Source organism: Sorex araneus, chromosome 4 (genome assembly GCF_027595985.1).
Source record: "Sorex araneus isolate mSorAra2 chromosome 4, mSorAra2.pri, whole genome shotgun sequence".
NCBI classification, from domain to species: Eukaryota; Metazoa; Chordata; class Mammalia; order Eulipotyphla; family Soricidae; genus Sorex; species Sorex araneus.
This window is the reverse complement of record NC_073305.1, coordinates 159,720,197-159,742,937: the sequence shown is the minus strand read 5'-3', so window position 1 is coordinate 159,742,937 and position 22,741 is coordinate 159,720,197. Positions and strand designations below refer to the sequence as shown.

The window sequence follows — 22,741 nt, the reverse complement described above, 5'->3', positions numbered from 1 at the left end:
CAATTTCCTTAAATGGAATCAAGCTACAAACTACATGCTGACTTACTTTTGAGCTGTTTAGAAGGAACATAAACTGCAAAATGGTGCAAAATGGTGCACACTTAACACAAACTGCTTCGTAATCAAGAGGTCAATAATTCTCATGCTAAAACTTTATACAAAGCTCAAGTTCATGATAATCACTTAAGTCATTAATGATAGGTTTATTTGATGGCAACAATCTTCCTGGAATTATACATTATGACCAATTGATTGTTAACAAAAAAGGCAGACAAGTGTTTCTATGTTGTTTGCACATCCTAATTATTGGAGATTGGTTTGTTATCCTGCAAAATATAAACATGTTGTAATAAAAAGATCCCAGAAAGACATCTGAAATAATTCTAAGCTTAAGAAGCTTTTATCATCCCTAAACTCATGCAGAATTTACAGATGACTCTCTCAGCCTTCATGCTATCTTGTCGATCCTCCCTCCTTATGCTTTAGAAGGAATCTGCTAAGCTTTTTAAATACAACAATGGTTCAGTTAGCTGGCTCACCTAAAGCAAAGCAGAAGAAAATTATTTGAGCCATTTCTTAGGTGTAGTCTGTTAGTTTGAGGTTTTGGTTGCTTTTTTTTTAAGTCTGCACTTATTTATTTATTTTATTTCTCATTTATAAAGCTCTCTTCCATACCCAGAAACCTGTTTTGTTTTGTTTGAGGTGGTGGGCACACTTAGCAGTGCTCAATGCTCACTATTGGCTCTGAACTCAGGGATCACTACAAGTGGAAATTGAGGAACCATATGAGTTTAGGTTAGCCCAAATGGCAAGAGCACTACCTGTTGTACTATTACACAGGCCCTCAAACAATTTTGAAGAATATATAGCTGTATACATTGCTTGACATTTATATGATGGCACTACTTGCCTCTTGAGAAAAATTTGTAATAAGGTAAGAATAGATCTCCCACATGTAGGATTTAACCCTTGAAAGCCCTGGAGTCTCAGAAGATATTTTTGCTAGAGGTAATATAAACAGTGATTGCAAGGAAAGACTTCGGAATGGTCTGTATATAAGTCCTTGCTTTACCATTGGATAGTTCTATGAGCTTGGGAAAGTTCACTGGGATCTCCAGATCACATGCACTTTGTTTTTCCATAGAATAAACAATAAAAACACTTATGCTATATTTTGTTAGGATTCAGTTAAGTTATATATTTTTAAATTATGCCATTAATTATCTGTAACAGAAAGTAACTATTTTCTTATATTTTTATCTTGCATATAGTCCATAAAAATACAGTTTTTGCTAGACAGTAAAATACTTTATAATGCAAATTTGTGGAAAAAATATTGATTTCTAACTCTTATCAGCAAAGTATATAATACTAATCAGCTATTTCCCAAAGGTGCGTTAACAATCTAAATGTAGATCCTGGCCAAAATTCAGCAGTCTTTACTGAAATCACATGCTTTTATAAAAATGAGCAAAACTTGGGAGTCTAGGAAACAGCACTAGTGGCAGAGCATATGCAAATGTGGGTAGCTCTGAGTTTAATCCCCACTGCTATTGGATTTCCCACCCCAGAGCCAGCCTATGTGAAACCTGTTTTAAAATTGAACAATATTATAAGTCATTAGTATTAGCCTCTTTAATTTGATATTCTACAGAGCATAAAAGTTTTCACTGGCTTCTTTAGCACTGAGAGAGAAACTGTCAGCACCAAAATAAGAGGTGGGTATGTGAAAGAGAACACATTTTAGAAAAGGCATGGGAAATAAATGAGCATTCACTATTAATAGGATGCTAAGAAGTTTTGATGTGGTGAGAAAAGGAATAATGTGTTATCAGTGAATAGATATAATCACTACATTTTGATAACCTTGACACAAATAAATTCTTACATAATAACGATAAAAACAAATTCTGAACAGTACTGAAGGTGAAGGACAGGTGGAGGGGCACTGTGATTATGCAGAGTAGAATGTAAGAGTATCTAGACTACACATTAAAGAAACTTAGAGAAGATCTAAGTATAAGGGACAGGATGAAAGACAAATCATTGGGACAAAAAAAATAGGTGAATATAACTGATAAGAAAGTTATGACTTTAAGGTATCGCACCTTGATCCTTAAGAAACTGGTGATAAGGAAATTTGCCTGTTTGTGTATTATAGCTCTGATTCATTTACAAAGATGAGCAGAAAAAATAAAAAGTCAATGCAAAAAGGAGGCAGTTAAGAAATTTTTCCTTTTTTAAAAGAAATGTTTCCTTTTACCAAAAAATGGGATAGAAAAACTCAATACACCATCAGACTCAATGTGGAAGCCTTTATATCATGGAGCCTTAGGGAAGAGAATAAAAAAAAAACAATAATTACTTGAGGTAAGTCAAAACATCAGTCTTACACAAATGTTAACTCTGAATTATGGTATGAAAACCTCAAATCAGAAAAGCAAAATGAAAACTGATCCAAAGGCATGTTATTTCTAGATTCCTGGGAAGCACATACAAAAATATCTCAGAGAGAACAACAACAACAAAAAAAAATCAAGGGAAAAACTCATCAAAAAGGATACGTTACACAAGGAAGCAAACACTATAGAAACTGCAGGAACAACTGGGAAAGCGTAATTTTTAAACTTAGGATTCCAGAACAGTACAAAAACTCCATATAGTAAATATGCTTAATACAATGAGACAGAAGGAATAGAAACAAAGTTGAAGTACCATTCACTATAAAAGATGCATACATTTTCTTAAGAGTCAACATTTTTCATGCCTATGCACACTGACATTTTTAATTAATGAAATGAAAGGCATATTAGATTCTACTAAACTAACAATTTACAAACAGAAGAGCTAAAGTCTGAAAGCAGGCATGATATACTTATCTTGCATGAAGCCTACCTGGGTTTCTTTCTGGCACTAGATATGTCCCCTGGGCACTGCCAGTAGTGATCCATGAGCAAAGAGCCAAGAGTAAGTCCTTAGCACTGTAGAGTATCCCAGACCCCTCTCCGCAGAGAGACTCAAAGTATCTATCCTCATAAATGTACTTAATTGCAATATAATTAACAACAAAAACTCAAACATTTCCTCTCAACATTCCTCAATGACCAATTTCTCAGAGACTAAGGCATAACACCTGGAAGTCATGTACTTTTACTGTGGGTAGAATTTTTCAATACATAACAGAGTAAACATGAAAAACAAAATACAGCACTAAATTAGACTTATCTAAGGCATGTTATTTGCTTGAGCTATTCATACAGTGAATATAAGATTAGGATTTTATTAAATATGATGTTGACTGTCTTCCTAAAATCTAAGAAATCTAAGAATATCATTGGCTCATATTTTTTTTTGCCTGAGGGGTGTGCTAGGCCACACCTGATAGTTTGGGGTTGAGAGGATGCTCCTGCTCTGTGATCAGGGGACACATCCAGCAGTGTTCAGAGACTCTGAGGTAGTGAGGATCAAACCTGAGCCTCCCACATGCAAAGCATCTGCTCAGCTGTTTTAGTTATTCCTTTGTCCTTTGGTCAAGATTTTTAATTGTGGCACTCAGGAAAGTGTGAGCACTTCTGTTAACAAATTTCCCTGTAACATCAGAGTACAAAAATACTTTATTTATGTCCTAATTGCTTTCAAGTAAGAATTCTAATTACATTTATGCAGTTTTTTAATAAGAACTGCTCACAAAGCTTGTAAAAATTCAAAAACCTGGGCTAAAATTATGAGAATTCTTTTGTTTTATTGTTTTGGCTTTTGTTTGGGGTGTGGGGGCACACCCCACACCAAAGTATGTTCAGGGCTTACCCCTGTCCTGTACTCAGGGATCACTCCTGGAGGTACTCAGGAGACCATACATGATGCTAAAGATAGAGATTGGTCTGCTACATTCAAGGCAGCTGGACTATATATGTAAGCCTTGTACTATCTGGTCCTGAGTTGTTAAGATTTCTAAAGTAATATCACATATAAATCTGCTGTTGTAGTTTTCCTTCTCCGCTTGAAAGTTTTAGTTCTTATTTTCTTGTCTTTGTATGAAGAGTATGAATATAATTGGGGTTTACTTGAAATCTGAGAATATGAGTTGGTAGACATACTACTTGTAGCTTTCTAGTGCCAGTGATTAGAAACACCTCATTCTATTTCCTTCTTTCAGTTCTCCTTACATGCTTAATCTCCTTTTAAATTATCTAGCTTCTAGAAAGTCCATGCTGGTCTACTAGCAGAGACAACAAAATTAAATGAATCATGCTTTCTATGTATGTCAAGATGTTAAATATTAAGGTAGTGCTACTTATCATTTATGTTAGTTCTATATCTTCCTTTTCTCAAGTTAAATACTCCTCATTTTGATAAGATTACACATTTAATAATAAAAACAGTTTATCTTCCCAACATGGTGGGTGAGGGAATTCCGTCAGCCACAAAAAATAACTAGAAAACACACCATCTAGAAGGTAGATAGGAAATAGAACTTCTTATTTTAAAATGAACCACTTATAAGTTAACGTTAAATATAGACCAGCATTACTATATACCAAATATCATACTGAGGCTGACAAAAATGTAAAAGGAACCCAAATTATACCTATAATGGAAATTAATGACAAATATTCAAAGCTATAAGAAAGCTCCTTTGAGGAAAGTTCTTAAATATTTGTTTACCTGCAGGCTTGCTTAAGATTAAAGTGTGTGTGTGTGTGTGTGTGTGTGTGTGTTTGGCACACTCTCAGCTGTGTTCAAGGGGTTATTCCTGACTTTTCACTCAGAAATTACTCATGGCATGCTCAGGGGATGGGATGCCAAGGATTGAACCTGAGTTTGCCACGTGCAAGGCAAGCACCCTACCCACTGTACTATATCTCCAGCCTCTAAGACTGAATTATTTTTGAGAAAATTTAAGAAGGAAAAACAGAAAAAACTTTCAGGTAGGAGAAATTCTGGTTTACTTAGGGGTTGGACATGCCTGAGTTGACTCGTACGTAGAATCTAGGGATTCAATTCCCAGTACACAAGTGCACCTCAGGTCTAAGAAGCCTCCTTGGAAAGAACTCTGCCAAGGCAGAGATGATCACCCATGACATGAGACCCAACAATCAATCCTATCTCAGCACTTCAAGAAAAAAAATCCAGAAAACAAACCAACAAAAATTTTGCTGACCAAATTCTCTGGAGGTTGAGAGAAGAGGGAAACCCTGTCCTCTTTGGGTTCTCTGTTTCAGAGTGTTATGCCGAAGAAAGTACAAGATGTACATTCCTCTATGGCAAACATCTTGAAGCACTTGGGGAAGCTTCTGTTCAATCAAGAAATGAGGTCTGGTCCAAAGACAGGCCATAAGCCTTAAATAGGACCCTGCATGCCTGGGGAAAGAAATAAAGTACTTGAAGAAAGTTTGGAGAACCCAGTGTTTAAATTAGTAAAAAAAAAAAAAAAGACAAAAAATAGGAGTTTAAAATGCATATTTGAAACTCAGGAAAATAACAGAGAAGCAGAATAACTTAGCTCCTCTTGAATAACACAAGCCTAAAGACACTTAGTGGCTGATTTGTTGACATGAGTTATCTCCATACTTTTTCCAAGTGCCATGGTTTTTCCTGGTCACCAATCTAAGCTCCAAGCCCCTTGAGGACTTTGGCCAAGTCTTTATTTAAGAACTTGAAAGCAACAAAACTATATTACTCCTGTTTAAGTTTCAGGTACTTCTGGTAGACACCACTGAGCCCATTCTTGGGTGATTCAGTTTAATATCTTATGGCTTAAGTTTTTATATGACTATAAAACACTACACAATGAATTTCTTTTTAGAAACTAAGGTACATAAGGTCAAAATATTACTCATAGCCCACACATCAAGATCATTTTCCTTGCAACAACAGTGATTCCTGTAGAATTGGAGAAGGAAAGAAGGGCAAAGTAAGGGAAATAAGAAAACACTCCTAAGGTCCCTGTCAGGAAATAGATAACATTACTTTCACGAAACTCCGATTAATTCAGGCAAACAGAATCACAGACTTCTATTGCTGCCATGACTCAGTGTATGGCTTTGGGAAAATCTTGTAATTTCTCCATACTTCAGTTTCTCACCCTATAAAAAAAAGTATACTGCTTGAAATGCAACTCCCTCACGGAACTGAGAGTTTTGATTCAACATTTATAACACACATTTTTAGCTCCCCTGATTAATACACAAAACACTGTAGTAGTTGTATTTAATAAGCTTTCCAAAAGGTAGAATGGTAAGTGGTCAAATCTGATATAAAATTAGACTCTTCTTGAGAAATAAGTATGCCCTATTTATTTTGTCTCCATTTCATTTGTTAAGTAATAAAAGTGACTTCTAATAGAAAAAGCATCAAGTGAAATATTCAATTCAGTTGGAGTGTTATCATCCCAGACTCACCTACATTTGGGGGAAGGGGAACTGATTTGTTTTTGCAGGCTGCCCCACATGTTTATATGGGAAAGCAAGGAATGCCGGGCATGGTTTTGAAGGTCTCTGGCGTATTCACTGGTTTCTGGCATTCTAATGCACTCTACTCTTATAACCATAAAAGTACTCTTGAGTGCTTCTGGAAATATATAACAATCCTTAATCAATTTAAGAGTTATTTAACTGCATACATGAAATTTCTTGGGAGGAAAATGTTAGCTATTCTACACACATCGAGTACTTAAGTTAGCAAGAGAGTTCCTTCTCAAAGGCACAAAGCAGTTTCCCTATAGTAATATAATTTTCAGTTTTATGTGCCTAAGTCCTATTGAATCCCTTAGAATAACAGGAAATTCTTCAGGAAAAAAAATGCCACAAAATTGATAGCCCTATTTATCTAATGCTGGAGGAATACGTTAGCTATGTTGACTTGGACTGTTCTTTTATTAAGGTATGACATAACTACTGAAGTTTAGCCAGAATCTTAATTATCCAAAAACTCTAAGAAATGAATATTCTGAAGACAGAATTTTCTACAGAGAATACTCTAACAATATGGTCAATTTGTTCATATGCTTTACTGTACATGCTACGCATTGTACTATTTTAGCCAACAACTAAATATCAATTTTATCAGTTATTACATTGGCAAGACAACTGATATTTTGTTATATTATGATAATTACAACATATAATCATAAATAGGCAATTTTATTTTAATAATCAATACCTACTTACTTTATCTGTGTTTAAAATCTATGGTAATACACATGAGTCACTTTGGGCTTTATCCAGACAATAGCTGGCTCATTTTATTTATTTTTATTTATTTTCTTTTTGAGGTCACACCCGGAAATGCACAGGGATCACTTCTGACTCTGCACTCGGGATTTACCCTGGCAATGTTCAGGGGACCATATGGGATGCTGGGAATCGAACCCAGGTTGACCATGTGCAAGGCAAACGCCCTACTATCGTTCAAACGTACTATTGTTCCAGCCCCAACCTGGCTCATTTTAGATTAACAACTAGTTCATCATAACTTATCATCAAACATGTTCAATATTTAATAATATTTTGATAAATTAAGAAAAAAAAACAAAATAAGCAATGATGTCTGTTTCCTACTGATTAGTTAAACGTTGTGGATATATAGATTGGGCATTCATGTAAATGACCTTTACCAGTTCTTAAGAAAGATATGTAATATAGATTTGTTATACATGTTAATAGCGTTACTTGCTCTTACCAGTGAACTGTTCTAATTAGGTGTTTCAAGGAATTTGCTAGTAGAAATTTATACTTCCTACTGAAGGTGTACTTGACATTATGAAACTTCAAAGCAAGTGCATCAAGAATCACAGTGTTCAATGAAACAAAAAAATTATCTTGGCTTTTATGAGACAGATGAAAGCATCATTATGCAAATAAAGGTGTTAAAATCAAATTTAAAGTATTTTGCATCATCTACACACTATATATATATGTGTGTGTGTGTGTGTGTGTGTGTGTGAACTATTAATCCTACAGCTAGGCAGATGTATAAATATATATATGGTATCATCATTGTAACACTCCCATGAATAGAAAAATCCCTGGAAGCAACTGAAATATATGAAAAGAAGAAAAATGTGAAATCATTAGACATACATACACTAAACAAAAGAATCCTAGAATATATGTACTAGTATATAAAATCATGCAAAATATAGCAAATCAAAATTAAATTATAAGGTAATTAATGAAATAAGAATTAAAAATATAAAAAAACACACTTTCATGCACTTCTTAGTATTTCAAATAATGAGACTGTTCTGGAAAGCTCACTAAGAAACATCAATTTATCCTAATTTTGTTGAACATGGAAGAAATTAACAAAGGGATTTTTCTTTAAAACATTTTTGAATAAGTATAATATACACCTGCAAAATATACAAAGCAGAAGCCATCTAAGTCTTTATATATGTAACTAGCAATCAGACCAAAACTATGACATCATCTGTGTTTTAGAAGCTTCTCTCCCTCCCTCTTCCAGTCATTTCTCCTAATGTAGCTTCAATCATATCTGCTTTAACACTCTATACAAATATGAATCTATATATAAGTTTCTATAAAGTGTGTATTTAAATATTTGAAGATGCCAGACTTTTTTAAAAGTGATTCAAAAAGTCAAAGCCTTCAGCAGCAGCATGAACACATATTTTTACAATATGCAATACACTCAACAGCTTACTTGAAGAAATCAATTAAAAAATACATATCGGCTATGTTCAGGGTCTTTTCTATGTGCATTCCTTACAATTCCATGAGGCAAGGACTGTTATCATTCCCCATTTACACATGTTGGAACTGAAATTCATGACATGTGAGTAAATAACTTCCTCAGATGAGTAGCAGCAAGGACTAGATACAGCCTTTGTGTCTGACAGAAAGAAAGAATGAAAAGTAAAGGCAGCAATGTAGAGTTGGGGTCATTAGGAGTCTCCAGCAATAGCAGACACTCCAGCTTCACTCTGAAGGAAACATCTAATGTTATAATCCAATATTTAACTGCAAAATAGTCATTATTCCTCTTCTGACCTGACTTCTGGTAAGTAATGTGACCTACTAAAATCTAGAGCAAACGTGCTTCATCGTGATGCAGTGCAATCAGTCACCGGCATTCAGAAGTGACTCATACACGGAAATAAAACCACACATTTTGAAACTACTGGAAACAATTATTTGAACGTAATATTATTTTTGGACTTAAGCAGAAATTTTTTTCTATCTAAATAAGCAAGTTGGAGGTTTTGAAGGATCTTGCTCATCATTTTGTGGAAAATGCCTAAAAACAAACCACTAGAAACTAAACAAAAATTTTTTGTCTTTAATTATGCCTGAAATAACAGGCTAATTTACCTCACCAAAAGGCAACATATACTTTTCACAGATACAGTTGGCATTTCTGGCCCCTACATTTTCAAACACTGACATGACAGAAACAAATACAGAACATCCTGTCAAAATAAGTCCACAAATTCTGGGAGTTAAAACTTCTTCAAGATATCATTAATTTATCTTAGCAGAAAGCAACCAAAGAAGTCAAAGTTTGTTTTTAGAGAAAAATAGAAGTTGGAAGACCAGAAATCTAAACTAGCGTGCTTTGTTAATTTCAATTTGTTCAAGGTACCAATTCATGCAGAACATATCTATCCTCCTAGCAGAAAATCAATACCTTGGAATAAATGAAGCTGTAAAAAAGAAAGAATAGAAAATTACAATTATACTAGCCTTTATGAACTGCAAATAAAAAGAATCAATTTGCAAAATGTCAACAGGACTCATTCATCTGGCTTTAGATGTATGTCCTTTGAAGACATACATAGAATAGTGCAGTTGGTGAATTTTCATCAATATGCCCAGCCATGGGGCTACTGATAGGGAAAGATATAATCTCTCCTTTCAGTGAATTCAGAATCTCTCTAGAAGACAAACTCTCATATAATTAGTCCCAACACAATGCGTTGTTATATTAATAGCCCAAATAAGATGCTATGGTATTACAAAGAAGAAAGAATAGGTTCTGCCAGAGCCTTACAGAAGGCTTCCCAGAGGAGGTGACATTTGAGCTAAGCCTTGAAAGAGGAGTAGATTTTTTTGTCCAGGTAAGCAGTAAGAGTAAGAGGCAAGTACATTAAGGAAGCAGGGGCATTAGAGGACATCAGTGGAGGACAAAGAATAAAGTTTAAAAATTTTATTTTATAAAGTAGAATACTCTTTGGAATAATTATCTTATAATATAATATTCCACTGCATAAAAAACCAATTTGAGCACGAAGATATGTAACTTCAGTTCTTTGGGCAGAGTCCTCAGCTTTATAAACCCAAGAGGTGTTCATCTGAAATTCTCCGGAGACTAAAGCATTTTCGGACTTCAGGTTCAATGTCAGGCAGAAAATGCCTGACAGATCTCAGGTCTGGCAAGCCTTTCTAATGGATATCCTTTCAGTGCATGAAGCAGAATTCTCCACTGTCTGAAAATTCTTGAGTTAAGCCCCGGACTTACAGTGACCTCTCTGCACACTTTGCTGACAAACAGCAACAAGGAGCCCTCTTCTCAGAAAAACAGGAAGATATTTTGGTTATACAGTAAATTATATGTGTAGTCATCCCTGCCTCCCTAAAGAGAAGACTTAAAAAATTAAAGACTAATCAAACAACAGGTAAGAGCCATTCAGATAGACAGTGGGTTTGTTTTCAAGGACCTCAGCTAAGACATCAATTAGTAAATAATGTGAAATCTCTAGGTCAGCTTAACTGCTTTCCAGGCAACAAACTTATTTGCTTAACACAGTTAAAGTAAAACCACTAAATTAGACAATACATTATATAGAATTTCAATTATCTTTGCTATCCTCTAGAGAGGTGAAAAAAATTACCTGTAGAATTTAAACCTCATATGAAAATTAGTCTAATATATTTATAATATTAACTGTTCTTAATTCAAAATAATTTTATGCCCAACCCCAAATATACGTAGAAAATGTTATCCTGTCACTTTGTTTATTTATTTGTGGGTCATACCCAGCAGTGCTCAGGGCTTACTCCTGACTCTGCATTCGGGGATTACTACTGACAGGGCTCAAGGCACCATATGAGGTGCTGGCCATTGAACCCGGGTCAACTGGGTGCAAGGCAACCTTCCTGCCTGCTATACTATTTCTTCACATTTTATATTGACATTATATGCTCCCACTTTGTTCTTTTCAGCAGTTTTTGAAACGTATCAGATATATTCCTAAATTAGCAGAGGTCTGGGGAAATATGCAAACTATAGTAATGTTGAATTACAGTCAACTGCATACCAGTTTATAGATAAAATATACAAGTTAAAATCAAACCTACAGAAGTAGTATGCATGTTTGAATTTGGTAATTCATCAAAGGTGTTCTTTTTTAGGTAATATTTTCATTGTTGCTACTTCAGACTGTCCCAGTGCTGAAAACTTTAAGTGCTGCATTATAAGTTAGGATGTTGTGTGAAATGGATTAAGTTGTGATTATAGATTAAATAAGGAAAAATTTCTTATTGTTTAATATTTATCTATAGAAAAGGATAAGCAATGTTCATTATTAAAAATAAATCAATATAACTACTAACCAAAAATAGCAAAGATGATAGACAACATTGACATTCAAGTAAACATTTACTTCCTCCATACTTTTGTAAGTATTCTGATCTATGACTCATATATAATTTCTTGAGGAAATTATATATATAATATAATTTCTTGGGGAAAAAATGCAGAAGATTTAAGTGTTTGCAAAGTGTATCTGTAAATCCCCTCTCTGAAGAGTCTATCAACACTAATGAAGTTTCCTGATTTTGTGCCTAAAATGAGGTTAAAGGTATAAAGATTCTCCACACTTGACTGAAAATAGTCCAGTCATCTCATGCAAATATTGGGACTCTTTTGATTATATCAAGTGATCTGAAGTGATCTTAGAACTTTGGTCGTACATTTCCAACTGTGAAGAATTGTGCTTCCAGATGACATCAGGCAATGTCTGGAAACTGTAGGGGGAAGGGACCACTAGAATTTAGTAGGCAGACAAGGGATGCTACTAAACACCAATAATGCACAGAACAGCCCCTACAAAACATTATTCAACCCCCAACCATCCATAATTAGAATTCATACAGTCCTGTTATCTGTAGTATATTGAGGAATTCAGACACAGTATCAGCTTCACCATCATAGTTGTTAAGATGCACCTGGCAGTTGATCCAGTTATGAACTATAAATAGGACTTGACTATGCCCCTTCCACATTCTGCATAAACATTAGTTTCTCTTTATGCATGGTTTCACTTTTCATCACTTCAGTTACCTACAATGGATGACTATTGTCCTGAAAATGTACTTTCAGCTCTAAAATATCTCTGGAGCATTTTAGGTAGTATAATTGAGGTTATTCAATTATAACCATAATAGCTAGCACTCATATTGACACTTATATTGAGATGCTCCAAAATCATATAAGCTATTTTCCTTTACTCATAATAAAATAAAAAAACAATATAAGTATAAAAAAGTAGTATAAGTAATGTGCTCCCCTTTAAAGTTTTTAATATCAGGGATGAAACTTGAATCCCACACTTTTTAGCTATATTATTTGTAATTAAGCACTGTGGGATAAAAAATAACCAAGTCCCACAAATTAAAAATATTCCAAAATACCGACATCTACAGAAATTTTAGAGTGATTGACTTACCTACTGTGCTCACTGATTTCCCAATAGATATAAAAACTAGTTCTACGTCCATATGTGTACATATGTTTGATAGGTTGGGATTCAGAGATGCACTGTCACTGTCATCCCGTTGCTCATCGATTTGTTCAAGCGGGCGCTAGTAACGTCTCTCATTAAGTCTCTCATTGAGAGACTTCTTGTTACTGTTTTTGGCATATTCAGTATGCACGAGTAGCTTGCCAGGCTCTGCTCAGTATGAACAGTTAGAATAGCTTGCCGTGTTCTCCGAGACGGGCCGAGGAATCAAACTTGGGAGAAATCGACCGCGTGAAAGGCGAACGCCCAGCCGTTGTGCTATCACTCCAGCCCACAGAGATGCAAGTCTTCTGTATTAATCCCAAGTGCCCCTCATGTTGTTTTAAGGCTGTCATGCCTGATAGTGATGACAGAGCTTCCCACTGTACCCAGTGTCATGGCAGAAGCCTAGGACTACTTTCTATGACACTTTCTCAGTTATCCCCATTCCCTTCATTCATTCACCCAGCAGGAACCTGCTCTCCCCTATGTACTGGAGATAAAGAGATGGCAAATCTGGTCATTGTGTCAGTAATTCTTCAGTCTGCAGCAGGGATTAAACTTGTGGACACTATCACATTTTAATGTTGAAACTGCTATGCTATAGGTAGAAATGGAATGATTTGGGAGTAGAGGTAAGAAACATCTATAACTCAATCTCGGGATCAGAGGCACTCACAAGAGTAGAGAGCATGTTCTGAGTCTTAAAATTGCAGTGATAAGGGAAGTCTTAGGGATGTCTACCAGAGAGAAGGAATCACATGCACAAAGTATAAAGTGGAAATGTCCAGAAGATTTTCAATTTTCCACCCAGCTGGAGAATAAATCTCTGGTGAGTGGGTGGTGAGAGAGGACAACGGTAGCCTTTGAGCAAGGTTCTCAGTATGAACAGTTAGAACATCATGCCAAGAATTTTGAAGCTATGTTAAATGAAACTGGGAATTTTATTTTATTTTTCAATTTGTTGGGGGCTGGAGGCATTAAGGGACCATACCCAACACTGCTCAGGGCACACTCCTGTCTCTATGCTCAGAGATCACTCCTGGCAGGATCAGGGGACCATGCTGATTTGCCAGACAAGACCATCAAAAAATTCACAACAATTTTTAGAACAACAAGATAATCAAAGCACATTTAGGACAACTGTTGACCGAACATGAGTATGATCATCTGAGAATTAAACTTGTGACTTTTGTTACCCTGGTTGACTCACCATGCTAACCATTTCTTACAAACTGCACATGCCATTTACATACAAAAGTAAAACACAACAAAGAGACCAAAAGCCCCAAACTCTTGTTTTCAAAACTGCTAACATTAGGAGAAAGATCTAATCATTTCACTGTTTTCTAGGTCTTCAGAAACACTGATATTAAAATGAGCCCAAGTCAACATCTAATTAAGGTTACCAAACAGAACTAAATTTAAAATGTGACTTCAATGAACTAAGAAAAAGTAGGCAGTAGCATCATTGTAACACCTAGAAATTTATGTATAAAATCTTGGTGGAAGCACTGCTGTTCTTGACAGACTTACTAAGGATTGCATTCTTAAGTTACCTACTAGCAGCATGGTATGACATTACTGAACACCTCCGAAAGGAAATTTAAACGTGACTCTCCCACCTTGTGATTAAATCTGGCAAGAATTACTTGAGTTATAAGCATCTATAGACATATATTTGCATTAAAATATAAAACTCTAAGTGAAAAGTCTTAGCTAATTCAGAGACCTGCGGACTCTCCAAATCATCATCCCTTTCAACACACTGGCACATTAAGGTAGAAATATTCACTCTCCTAGAACTTTCAGGTTTTTCAAGTCTTTAGCATTGGGAATTGGAGTCAGAAGTGAGATGTAATTAGCAGATCAGTCCACTGAGTATATACGCAGAGGTCTGTGTGTTATGTATAAGACCTGAGGAGATATGTATATGTACAACACTGCGTGCACCTACATGATTAAGGATAGAATTTCAATGTGATGCTATTCCTTAGTGTAATTAGTCTTAATGGCATATGAATGTAAATTTTCATAATTTAATAGTAACCTTTCACAACAAATGCCCCTTTTGATTTTAAAAAGAAAGAAGAGAAAAATAACAGAAAGGTAACAAAACTTCACATGAAATCCTAAGGTCAAATATTATTTTTATTTATACTCATTTTATATTATTTATAGTTATATTATTACTATTTTTTCATTTAAAAAATCTTTAAGCATGGTGGGGGGGTGGAAATAATCTAATCAAACACTTTACATACAAAAATTCTGAGTGGTACACTCAGGCCTGTATCTCTACAAAAGAAACATTGTATTTTTAATTTTTTTCTCAGTACTAAATAGAAAAGAAATTGCAGTTCAATAAGAAGATTTAAAGGATGGGAGAGATAATACAACAAATAGGGTTCAATCCCAGGCACCCCACATTGTTCTCTGAGCCCCACCAGGAGTGATTCCTAAGGACATAGCCAGGAATAGAAAGGAAGGGAAGGAGGAAGAGAAAGAGAAAGGGAGAGAAAGAGGGGGGAGGGAGGAAGGAAAGAAAGAAAAAGAAAGGGAGGGAGAGGATAGAGAGGGAAGGAGGGAGGGAGGGGAAAGAAAGAAAAAAGACTGAAGTTATACTATGGTAAACAGACATGCCTTTAGCTGATACATTACATTACACTGAGTAATTGTATATTTAAGAAACTGTTTTGTGTTTTGGGTCTGGCATGCCAACAAACCATAGGAGGTATTTTAAAATCACTCCTTTTTGTCAGAAGACTTTCATTTCATACACTTAAAGATCTTTATAGAGACCTTGTAGGTTGGCAATGTAAGAGGGGAGCACTGGGTAAAAGCCCAAGCTACCTACATCCTGCCTTACAATGGACATTCTGCTGGGTCTACAATAAGTTTTCCCTTAATTGAAGAGATGTATGGCAAAACACATAAATGAACTTACAAAATGAAAATCCCTCTTTCAGTGAAAAACTACAAGGAAGTATTTTCAGATAAACAGCAGAACCAGACCTCTATAGCAGTTTCCTAAACTGGTGATACCAACCCCCTCCTCCGGGGAGGGCACAGGGGTAAGCCAGGTGTGCTGCTGTGGTTCTGCTACTTCTGCATAGCATATTGATGGGTGGGTGTTTTTCATAAGCCTCCATGGCTCTTCAGATTGGCTTGTTACATTAAACCACCATAGTTAATTAAAATAAAATTTTTAGGGGTTCAGAGACATAGCATAGGATTTAAGGCATTTGCCGGACTGGAGCAGAGTGATAGCACAGCAAGTAGGCGTTTGCCTTGCATGCGGCCGACCCGGGTTTGATTCCTCTGTCCCTCTCAGAGAGCCCAGCAAGCTACCAAGAGTATCCCGCCCGAACGGCAGAGTCTGGCAAGCTACCCATGGCGTATTTGATATGTCTGTCAAAAACAGTAACAACAGGTCTCACAATGGAGAAGTTACTGGTGTCCGCTCCAGCAAATCGATGAGCAATGGGATGACAGTGATACAGTGCAGTGCTACCCTCTGCCTCAAAAAGGTAGATTTCCAGGAGAATACTGGGTGATTTATATACATATAGACATATGAAATAAATGTATATGGGGAAGTAAATCAATCAAATAAATTTGGGAACTCGTGATCTACAAAAAAAACCTTAGAAATGCCTTAGAAACTGAAAGTATTCCCCTAAATGTGGGTACCCCAAATATTAAACTGGCCCCCAGAAATTATTTCTGCAGTCCTTGTTGGTCCAGGATACATGTGCAGATTTGTGATTCTTAGTCGGTATTCAGGCTTAAAACAACCACCAAAAGATCATTAAACTGATAACATTTCATCAAGTCATAAGGTATGTAAGGTCAAAATGCTCATATTAAACTATGTGTTATTAAATATTCAAAAGATGTCTTCATAACTTCTTGCCGGTGGGAAGCATTCTAGATTAACAGTTCCTCCAAATTTCTGTCACTAGTCACAAATCCTCATGAATAAAGTACGCTGCCTTAGCGAAGCACTTGCATGGTCATAGTTACTAATGGTTGTCACTTCACTCCCCTCCTCAACTTTGGGGGCCCAATCCTAAATAATGATGATTGAATTACTGCTCAAAAATAAAATTTTAAATAATTTTCTAAGTTTAGAAGTGAATACGTAACACTATGTACTGTATGGATTTTCGAAATATTTTTGCTTGGGTGCTACAGTGGGTACCACCTAACATTATAGTTGTTGGAACACACCTTTGCTCTATGCTGGAGGATAAAGGGTCTGGGATGCTACAGCAGCCAAGGAAGGTTCCTGTGTGGCTGAGTCTCGGTGGCCTCAGGTGTAAAAGTGAATGTGAAAGTATCTAGTTTACAAGCAGATGTGAGTAGATTAAGATTAGTTCATCCATAGAATTACTTTAAAGTGTTTTTGCATAAAATCAACCCTTAGCAAATGTTTTCCAATGTTAGTAATAACGATTAATGACAAAAACAGTGATAGCTTGAACAAAAATTCTACACCTATACAAAGCTTACCATTTTTTTCTTTCAAAATAGACTTGAAGATGCCAATACACTCAGGAAAATAAGCTTTAGGCAGAAAATTTATGGATGGTTATTCTATGTTAGCTTAATGCAACTTCATTTTGAAAGCAATCACATGTAGTTGTGCAATTATAATGATCACACTTTCCCTAAAAGTCTAAAAAATGATATAAATAAAACTTGTGGGAAAAAAATAATACCCCAAACCCTAATATGTCTTTTCCTCATAACCCCAAATTTCAATATATTAAATTTACTTCTTGTATGTAAATGAAAGCTTTAAAAATATGAGTGCCCTGCACGAAAATGTTTTTTACATTAGAATTCCTGGCATTTTGATACTGTTATTCTTCATCAGCCATGCACTGAAATCTCAGGGTGAAAAAAGGGCCAGACCATACTGAAAGGTTTCAAATATCAAACTATACTATTATGTCAGTGCCCTAAGATCAATTAGCACCTTCCAATGACAGAAAAGGTTACAGTGAGACTACAAGGTGCGTGCGCTAAAAACTCTTTTAAACCACCATATAACTGTGGTTTTGATAACTCAAAATGGTTTCTATTTTTAAATTATTCATTTCATCTCTTTTTTCTGGAAGACAGAAATGGAGTTAAGGGAATAAGGGAAGGGTATTCATTTTTAATACCTTTCTCCTAGGAAAAACATGGATATAGAGACATGGTAATAATCAGGAACTTTAAGAGTAAAATATTATATCACCAAAGTGATAGACTAGCCGGCAGTGCATGCACTGCTGCAAGCAATATTATATGACAGGAATGTTTAAGGAGTCTTAAACCTCTTAAAAGCAACCAAAGTTGCTTGTACTGTTTTTGAATGTGTGATTCTTGTTTATTTTCTCCCACTCAAGTTCAAGTTAAATGACTCCAAGTTCGGCTTCCTGTGTAATTTAATGAATAGTTGGTGTCCCACACATTAAAATGCATCTAGCTGCAGAATGCAGTACGATACCCAGAGCAATTAAATACACCATTGCACCTCACCCATCTCTAGAACAAATGCCTGAAAGACCATGTCATTTGGTAGTCTACCGGGAAAAATTCATGAGAAGCAGGTACATTGCAATGTCATCCCAGTTCTCCTGGTGTTGATTTCATTCACCTAGGAACCATTGTAATAAAATCCCCCAACTGTACTTCTGAATACAATTAGTTTTAAGATACTCCATGGGGAAACACATTATAAGAGTTATGTATGTAAGAATAATAGCCATTTGAAAAAGAAACTGTCATGATTATATTCTCACTGAAAAATAATAGGAGGGTTGATAGAGGTTTGGGGGCTCCTCGATGAGAGGATTCAAACAGCTACTTCTGATAGCATGCTTTTCTATTTATTTCTTAAATGAGCGATCTGAAACATTTACCACCAGACAGTACCTAATTTTAGGTTTTAAGTGCTTTAACAGCTCCATGAAATATGATCAGCAGCTGCAATACAGAACTATGGTGAATAAACTCCTTATAAAGGGGGGCCTGTTTTTACTGAATGTTCACTGTTCCTGCATTTACCTAGTAGAAAAAAAAGACAATGAAAAATATAAGTACTTGTACGCTTAATGTACTTTACACTTCACTAAGTCCTGAAAAACAGTCTAGCCTCTTCTTGAATTCTCTACAGAAATACAGTTCTGTTGGATGAAATTAATGTCATTTTAATAATTTATAAGTTAGGGTGTGATCTTCCTAACAACCTAACTATCCATGATAATAAAGTTTTTCTACCATTCTACTTTTCTGGAAATTCTTTACAATTTCATTTCAGTGCATAAATTTTTTAAATGAAATACCAAGCCACATAAATATATTTTTAGATATGGCACCAGTCATTTGGAGCTTGCAACAGAGATTGAAAACATGAAACTGGACACTCTATTTCCCATGGCGATGTAAAATTTATTTACACCCCATATCACAATACAAATAAAAGGAAGCTCTTAGAAATAGATGATTTTATTTTCTTTTTTTAACTCAAAGTGGGGCTTTAAAAGGAAAAACAGCAAACCGACAACGTACTAAATCTTTGCCAGGCTCCCTCGAAAAAAAGTTAAACTTTTATAGAAAGACACGTTATTTTAACCAGATTTTACAAATCTTCTAGAATGCAGCATTTACTTTTCCTAGTAAGATTAATGATTATTCTTGAACCAATTTCTTTTTATAGGAATCTTAAAGTTATTTTTAAACTTGAACATTTTACTTAAAATAGCTAAAACTATAATTATAGATAGATATATAATACTTTTGATTTTTGGAGTAAAAATTAGTTTCTAATATCTGGTAAAATAAATATTAATAAAAAGATTAATCAATTGAATTTTGTTTTAGTTTAATTTTGAAACATCTAATTATAATAGTTTTGAAATGTTGAAATGTACTATTTCATGTAAATGACAAAGGAAATAGGCTTTTGAAAATTTGTACTAATTTTAAAACCAAGGACATATACCTTATTATCATGAAACCCAAGGTTATAGTCTTAATAAACAGAAAAGTTTCCAGGTAATCTAATTGTAATTTTTAAAGCATAACTGACAAAGTAATTTACCTTTCTTGTACAGTCAGTTCTAAAAATTGGCTTAACACTGAATGACTTACAACTTTTAATCAGGTGGAACAAACTATTTTTATGGTTCATAATAACAATAAAAAATAGTTGCTGTTATATCTGTGCTTGGTATTGTTGCCTTAAAAATAAGATTCTGGCAATCTAGCTCCCACACAAAACAGTTTGTCTCTTGTTACTACTGCTGGTTATTTACTAAGGATAATGCTATTTTTAACAATACACAAATGCACTTGGATGTAGTCTCCTAAAACGCACCATTACACCATAACACGTATCAAATTTTTGTTTTAGAGTTCTCTCCCCGCCCCTTTTCCTAGGTTTTTTGGTTCCTCAGCAAGAAGTTAGCTAGCTAGAAATACTTTTTTTGCTGTTGTAATTAAACATGAAAGAAATGTTTCTGTTTAAAACCAACTTCTATTCGGCAACGGTTATCAGGATGACCCATGTCCTGAGACACTTTTTAAAACAGAAAAACAAAACAGCCCAACAAACAAAAAAGCATCGTCAACTTGCAACGCTGTCAGTCACCTAGGTGTAAAGGAAACTTCAGAAGCTGTTGAAGCGGAGCCCGGGCTGTTAAAGGCTCCTAAGACTCCCACCTACGTCCCGCCGGAGCCAGCGCGGAAACGGACAAAAGCCCGAGAAAGAAGAAAAAGAAAAAAAGAGAGAGAGAGAAAGAAAAAAAAAAGAGAGAAAAGAAAAGTGGCCTCTGATGAGTTGAGGAACAAAATGCCATATTGGAGAATATATGTTTCGCTCCATCAATTACGTTGATCCCAGGGTGCCAAGCCAAAAGGGGTAAGGGAGAAAGAAAAACTGTTAAGTATGAGCTCTTAATGTGAAACCTAACCTGTTGGTTCTCTTAGGTATCAGATTTTGGAAGTGTCTGTAATGACAGCCAGGAAGGCAAATTAATGGCCAACGGCCCACTGGGTTTGAACACGAGACTCCTGTTACCTCCTCGCAGATCAAGTACACAGCACACATGCACACCGAGGCGCTCCACGTGGGTCTGCGCTAAACCAAAACACACGCGCGCCCGGGGTTCTGCACCCGGGCGGGAAGGGCCTCGGGGTGTCCCGTGCTGCCCGCGGCTCGGGACTCAGAGGTGACCCTCTGCCCACTGCAAAACGCCGCGGCGAGGCGCAGGGGCGAGGGGAAGAGAAGACTCCAAACACAGCACCCCGACGCGCTCTCACCCAAACACAACCCCTATGATACCCTTAGAGGCAACGGAAAGAGAAAAAGGAGGCGAGGAGACATCACGCCACTCGCAAAGAGGAAGACTAAATGCAAAGCGCGCTCTCCGGGTTTCTCCTCCAGCCCCCCACCCCACCTCTCCAACCAGGCGCCCCCCCGGACTCGGCCCCGGGATCAAGATCTTCCAAGTCAACGGTTAAAGCCCGGGCCAGCTCGCAGTGTGGCGCAGGCTTTAGCGGGCACACGCGCTTCAGCTCAGCGCGCTCCGCGACGCGAACGCTGCCAGCCAGTTCCCCGTCCCACAACTTTCCCGGACCCAGCAGGCTCGGGAAACGGTGCAACATCCGCCCCCCACCCCCTCGGATCCCAGCGTTTGCGGGAGTGTAAGCGCCCCCCACCCACCCCCACTCCCACCCCACCCCACCCCCCTGGCATCCGCGTCCCGAGCCAACGAACGCTACTGCTGTGACCAGGAGCCTCTAATTTCTCCACCCCTGGCTAACTCCAGGAGGTCTATGGTCCACACCACGGGGGGAAAACAACAACAACAACACGGTTTTAAAGTGGGATGGCCGCAATTTCAAGGCCAGGAGATGCCCGCCGCGCCGGCTCTGAATGTGCGGGCACAGCGTGGAGTCCCCAGCGGCCGGGGCTCTCCCGGCCATCAGGGTCCGCATCCCAGCGACCGGGTAACCGTAGGGGCACATCCCGGACTAAAGCGTGTCACAGGAAGGATGGCGGGGGTGCACTCCTCCGAAAGGCAGAGCAGGGGTGGAGGGTGGGGGGCAGGGAAGGGGAAAGCGCACCCAGTTCTGGGTCCCGCAGGGAAGAAACTTCAGCCAGACCCTCCGGGATTCGGGAGCGTCCTTCCGGGCCAGGCAAGGGGGAGTCTGGCACCCTGAGCCCGCGCACCTCCTGTGGGCCATGGGAGGGGGGTGTCCTCGCCGGCTTCCTGCAAACCCGACGCCCCGAGAGAGCCCGGAATGGATGACGGAAGAAGGGACCGTGACTCACCGTATCCCACACCTCGGGAGCCCGCAGTTCAGGTCTCTGGTCCCAGCCGAGAAGCCGCGCTCGCGGTTTAGGTATTTATTCTGGTCCCTTCCAGTGTCGAAGTTTCCCCCTTCGTGCCGTGCCTCTGGTGAAAACAGGACATCCCCTTCGGCCACCGCCCCCCAACAAATAGCGTACACAAGTCGGGGAGAGACGGGGTGGGGGTGTGGGGTGTGAGTCTTGGTTGGGGGGGGGGTGGGGAGCAGGCTCCGAGCGGGGGAGGAGGAGGATCGTGGAGAAGCTCAAACTCTGCACGGTCCGCGGGGCTTTGCAGAAGGTGGAGAAGAAGAAAAAAAAAAAAGAAGCGGGCCCCGGCTCTGTCGCGGCGCTGTCCCGTCCCGTCGCCCCGCCGGGAGAGCGACAACTTCACGTGGACCGGCTCGAAGTTTTGCGCCGCTCCGCGGGCAGCCGAGCACTTGCGCGCGGGCTGGGGGTGGGGGGTGTGTGGGGGGTGGGGGGAGGCGGGGGACGCCGTCGGCAGCGCCCGCGGCCCCGGGAGGCCGCCGGGGGCCCTGGGGCGCACAGTCCTGAGCGTGGGGGGTGGGGGGGGCGGGCGGCGAGAGGGGCGGGGACCCAAGTCCCGGAGATTCCAACCCCTGCGCGCGGGGCCTGCGGTCATGGTTCGCGGC

At 38.0% G+C, this 22,741-nt stretch overlaps 1 protein-coding gene across 1 annotated transcript in view; it reads right to left on the bottom strand.

Moving 5' to 3' along the window:
• Positions 1-22,212, bottom strand: part of EYA4 (EYA transcriptional coactivator and phosphatase 4) — a 267,283-nt gene extending 245,071 nt beyond the window's left edge. The window contains exon 1 of the mRNA XM_055135767.1: positions 22,074-22,212. The gene's annotated coding sequence lies outside the window, so the exon portion shown is untranslated. The remainder of the gene's footprint in view (positions 1-22,073) is intronic.
• Between the last annotated feature and the right edge of the window lie 529 nt (positions 22,213-22,741).